The sequence below is a fragment of the Arachis duranensis genome, chromosome 1 (genome assembly GCF_000817695.3).
Source record: "Arachis duranensis cultivar V14167 chromosome 1, aradu.V14167.gnm2.J7QH, whole genome shotgun sequence".
Classification (NCBI taxonomy): Eukaryota; Viridiplantae; Streptophyta; class Magnoliopsida; order Fabales; family Fabaceae; genus Arachis; species Arachis duranensis.
The window spans coordinates 90,361,299-90,367,639 of NC_029772.3; positions in this window are offsets into that span (position 1 = coordinate 90,361,299).

The window sequence follows — 6,341 nt, forward strand, 5'->3', positions numbered from 1 at the left end:
TTTTAATGAACCTGTAAGAAAGGTTCAGAGACCTATTCAATACTCTCTATTGTATGAAATTATAAGAGAAAAAGAAATTGTTTGGAGATAAAACAGCCAAAGTATTGTAATTGGATCAATTTCAATTTTCCGTGTCACTAAGTTCACTGTTTGAGGAATACAAACAAGGTGCTATTAGATTTGTGCTTAGTTTATTCAAGGCTTCCTTTCTTCTCAACGTAATTTTAGGAGTGAGGTGTGGAGCATATTCTTCGAAAATAGTTCAAGGGAAAGTTGATTCAAACAGGCTTCACAACTTATTACATTCCGCATTTTTCAAAAAAGAAACAGGGCTAAATCGATATTTTAATGTGTGATTATATTTATACCAGGAATAAATAAAGTAAATTTGGATGATTAATTCTTTCTTGCATGTCAAGCGTATTCAGTGAAATCAAATTTTGTTTCAGTATTTTCAGGTTGTTCAACCTATTTTTAAATTTTTGTGACACGTTTAAATTGAAAAATATTTTGCATTCTAATTTTATCTCATATATTAAGTAAATATAAATATATATCATTTACTATCGGACAAAGCATTAAAATTCATATAGGAATCAAGCCAGGATTAAGGTGGCTATATGAGATTTCTACAAGGACTTGTACCAACAGGAGGTGTCACCTAACGTAAGCTTTCGGGATGGGTTAGTAATGCAGATAGATGTGGAAGAGGCAACAGAACTGGAGTTGATGCCATCTGTTGAAGAGATAAAGGAGGCAGTAAGGGATTGCGAGTCAACAAAAGTATCAGAAAGTGACGGATATAATATGAATTTCATCAAGAAGTGTTGGGAAGAAGTTGGGCAGGAGTTTACTGGAGCAGTCTTGGATTTTTTTCGGTCTTCTATGTTACCTAGAGATTCGAATATCACTTGGGTGGCGCTGGCGCCGAAGTTTGTTGGGGCTAAAGAAATAAAAGACCTCAGGCCGATTAGTATAGTGGGTTGTGTGTATAAGGTCATATCTAAGGTATTGGTTCGGAGAATGAGGAAGGTCTTGCCAGAGTTAGTAGGAGAGATAGAAAGTGCGTTTGTGAATGGCAGAAAAATTCATAATGGGGCATTGATAGCCTGTGAGGCTGTGCAATGGCTGAAGGCTAAGAAGAAGAGTGTCGCGATTATTAAACTTATTTTTCAAAAGGTATACGACCGGGTCAAATGGAGCTTTGTGGATATTGTTTTGCAAAAGATGGGTTTCGGCCATATATGGAAGCGATGGATTAAGGAGTGTGTTTGCTCTGCGTCTATGTCGATTCTGATAAATGGGTCCCCACTAAGCTTTTCAAGATGAAAAGGGGACTACGACAAGGAGACCCTTTATCGCCGTTTTTGTTTGTGCTAGTTGTTGATGTGCTACATAAGATGATCAGGGAGGCAGTGAGAAATGGCTGTATCTATCCACTTTTGTTTGGAAGGGATAATATTGAGCTGTCGCACTTACAGTTTGCAGATGATACCATTCTCTTCTGTCCTACTGAGGAAGAGACTATCAAGAACTACAAGCGATTGTTACGTTGCTTTGAGCTAATGTCGAGGTTGAGTATCAATTTTGAGAAGTCTAGCTTCATTCCGGTTAACAGTGATCAGCATTGGCGCGGAAGATGTGTTAGTTGCTGGGATGCAAGGAGGAGTCTCTACCAGTCTAATATCTTGACATTTCTTTTGGAGCAAACTCGAGGCTTGTGAAAACTTGAAAACCGGTGATTGATAAGGTGGAAGACAAGTTAAGTCTATGGAAAGCAAAGACCCTAAACAAGGCGGATAAGATGGTTCTTATTAAGTCTGTTATGAATAGTTTGTCTATCTACTATCTTAACCTATACAAGATGCCGAAGGTGGTAGCGGAGAAGTTGATCTCACTCCAAAGACGCTTCTTGTGGAGTAAAGAGAATGGGAGAAATGGGATACCACTAGTAAAATGGGAAGTGGTAATGGCTCCAAAAAAGGCAGGTGGTCTGGGAATTGGAAACGCAGTAATTCGGAATACAGCTTTACTGTTTAAGTGGTGGTGGAGGTTCTCGAAAGAGGATTGTCCCCTGTGGAAGAAAGTCGTCTGCTCCTATATTAACTTGAATCCGAATGAGATGCTGTGTGGTCAGCCTGTACCTACAAGGGGGTCCTTGGAAGGATATATGCCAGTTACAAATCTGTGACCCACATGTGAGAGAAAAAATGATCACGGATTTGTATATGGATGTAGGGAATGGCAGAACAGTACGGTTCTGGGAGGATATCTGGTTACCTCACGGTGTTCTTAAAGAGTTGTTTTTAAGGCTTTTCTCGGTCTTAAACCTCAAAGGTTCTGTTATTGGGGATTGCGGATTTTTGAATGGGTTAGAGTGGATATAGAATTTTCAATGGAGGAGAGAGCTTTTTAAGTGGGAGTTGGCACTAGTAAACCAACTCCATCAAGTTTTACAGTCTGTTCACCTAACATCTGAGAGGGAGGATAGAGTGGTCTGGAAATTCAAAAAATCTAGTATTTATTCGACTAACTCATTTGTGCAGGTGTTGCAGGAAGCGGTTCTCTACCCGCCCTATAAAAATTCAATAACATTTTAATTTTTACATATTCATATATAAATTAAGATAAAAATTTAAAATTCATACCTAAAAATACAATCATAAGATTCATACAATGTCAAATAACTTAAAATTAAAGAAAGTTAATGTTTGATTACTACAAATTTAACACCATAATAAAAAATTGTATCATCAAATATCAAAAAGTCTTCAATCCTTTTTTTTATCACTTTTCACATCTTCATCATCATTAGAGGTTTGAAGGTAAATATTCAAACCTGAAAATCAAAAGAGATTGCAATTAATAAATTAATTAGTATTAAGTAAAAAGTTAACATAAATGAATATTAAGTAATATATCACCTTTACTTCTTAAAACTGCCCACAACTAACTTTGACCACACATCAAAGCTTCAATTATACTTTCTTTGAGCTTTTCACGATGAGAAGAAATTACACAACCACTTGTACTAAAAGCAAATTCAGAAGCAACAGTGGACACCGGAATAGCATATATATCCTTAGCTATTTTTGCAAGAACTTTAAATTTCATCTGATTGTTCTTCCACCATTTCAAAACATTAAAGTTAGGATCATTTGGAGGATGAATTTCCTCCTCAAGATAATGATCAAGCTCAACATTCACATATGAACTCCTTGTCATTTTTCTTCTTTTAAGATACACCATGTAATCATCACCCCCAAATGAACTTGCATTTCCACTTTCATTAAGTTCTTTTGTACCAACACCAACACCAACACCGACATGTGACACATCAGAACTCATTTTTTGAGTGTATTCATTAACCAACTCATTACACAACTGATGAATTCTATCAACTTGCTTGGAGCATTTCGACTCATTACACAACTGTTAAATTCTGTCAACTTTCTTGGAACATTCTATTGGATCTGATACATTTTTTTAAATTGAAACTCGACCCTAACCATCTTGTACCTAGGGTCTAAAACAGCAGCAACACCCATAATACCATGAATTTCATCCCAATACTTTTCAAATTTCTTCTTCATGTTAGATGCCATATTAGCAATTAACGGATTAGTAGAAATTTCCCATTCATCCAATGACACTTTTATTTTACAAACCAAAGTAAAATAAAGATTAGCAGTCGAAAATTTAGACCCAGAAAACAGTTGAGTAACATCATAAAACAATTTCAATCTGTCAGATATTTCCTTCGCAAGTTACCATTCCTCATTACTTGGCACAGTTTTATATTGGGGTTCCTTCTGCCTTAACCTAGGAAAGACAGCTTTATACAACAAAGCAGTTTCTAACATCAAATAAGTTGAGTTCCATCTAGTTGGGCAATCAAGAACTAATTTCCTAGTAAATGAGATCGCTGTTTTAGCACACCAACTCACAAAAGTTTCGGTCCTTTTCTGTGTTGCATTCCAATACAATACACTACTACGAATCTTTTCTATACTTTCCTTAACAATACTTAAGCCATCCTTCACAATCAAATTCAATATATGAGCACAGCAACGCATATGTAATAATTTACCCCCCAACATCAAGAATGAAGAATCCAAACGCCCCAACAGTCCATCTATCATAGCATCATTAGTAGAACAGTTATCCAATGTAACAGTGGACAATTTTCTATCAATGTTCCATTCTAACAATATTTTCATCAACGTTTCAGTGAGAACTTCACTTGTATGGGGACAAGGAATATAACAAAAGCTGAAAAGATTAACAAACATGCATGCATTTTTAGATTAACCTAGCTCAACATATGAAAACAACACAATGTATAAAAGTTTATAAAATATTTAAAGTACCTCAATATGCGCATATGCAACTTCCACGAAGTATCAATATAGTGAGCTGTGACAACCATGTATCCTTTTTCTTGGTTGAAAGTCCACATATCACTAGTTATTGCAACTCTACTATCATTTTCATCTAGTTGAAGGGTTAACTTCTGCTTCTCGTCCCCATACATCTTCAAGATGTCTTTTCTGATAGTATTTCGACTAGGCATTTTAAAAGTTGGTTGCATTGAAGCAAAAGCTCACCTCAATCCATGGTGGTCCACACAACTCATAGGATACTCATGCAAAATAATCATTTCAGCAACACATTTTCTTGTAAATGAAGGATCAAACACAAAACCATCTTCATTCAATTTTTACTTTTGTGATTGTTTTGACAATGATTCAACAATTGATGCAGATACACCATCAAAGTTCATGCAGATACACCATTCAGGTTAAGGTTATAAAATAATTTAGAAGCATTTAACTTAAGGTGGACCATAATCATATAAAAGTTCATGATATTAACATTTTACTTAAGGTGGACCATAATCATATAAAAGTTCATAATAAAGAAGAACCAATATAAAAGCTACAAACTTTAGCACCAAAAAGGAAAAGGGTCATCATTAGAAATGTTAATACTTACTCCAAGAATGCAGTACTAATCAATGAAAGGTGGCTTATTAGTTTTGTTAATTGTTAGGGACAATTCTATGAACACATACAACAGAACGTGTGGAAATTAAGCAAATCTCCAATACCAGTTGGCTTTTGTAATCTTATTCTTGTTCCATTTGAGAATAATAATAATAATCTTCTTTTATTTTTACTTTATTTAATCTGTTGAGTTTTGAAAATTGTCAAAATTTAAATTGAAATTAAGTTTGTTTTGGTTGCAACTAATAAAAAAACCCTGCAGCTAAAACATTGCAAGCAAGTGAGCAACTGATATATAAAAGTTCAAGCAATTTTATAGTATTTCAAGATGTATTTCAATATTAACATTTCACTTAAGGTGGACCATAATCATATAAAAGTTCATGATAAAGAAGAGCCAAGATAAAGCTACAAACTTTAGCACCAAAAAGAAAAAGGGTCATCATTAGAAATGTTAATACTTACTCCAAGAATGCAGTAACAATCAATGAAAGGTGGCTTATTAGTTTTGTTAATTGTTAGGGACAAGTCTATGAACATATACAACAGAACGTGTGGAAATTGAGCAAATCTCCGATACCAGTTGGCTTTTGTAATCTGATTCTTGTTCCATTTGAGAATAATAATAATAATCTTCTTTTATTTTTACTTTATATAATCTGTTGAGTTTTGAAAATTGTCAAAATTTAAATTGAAATTAAGTTTGTTTTGGTTGCAACTAATAAAGAAAGCCCTGCAGCTAAAAGATTGCAAGCAAGTGAGCGATTGATATATAAAAGTTCAAGCATTTTTATAGTATTTCAAGATGTATTTCAATATTAACATTTCACTTAAGGTGGACCATAATCATATAAAAGTTCATGATATTAACATTTCATAGAAACACTGAAATCTCCTCCTTTTTCCCCCTTGTTTTTTACGGTTATAGTAGCAATGTAGCATTGCTTTCCAAAAATTGAAATTCAACAACTAAAAACTTATCCCACTTGACGAAATCAGCTACAGAATCCAACGATACAATATCATAAATCAAGTAATTTTCACTTGAGTGAACAATTCTATTACGAAGCAGGAAAGTATAATTTTTTATCTGAAATCTGAGTACCAACCTAACAACCTTGCGTATGAAGCCTTGGTTTGGAAAACGAGAAGGAGGGCCAGGGCGGGTGCGGTGAGCTGGTAAGGCAGAGAAGAAGCCCTGAGAACCGGGAAATACTCCGGGAGCAGGAAGTGTGCGGAGACGGCGGAGTTGTAGGCGGCGATAGCGGCGGCGAAGGTTGTGAATGCAAGGACTGGAGGGAGCAAAGATAGGACGACACGGGAGGAGAGGGTCGA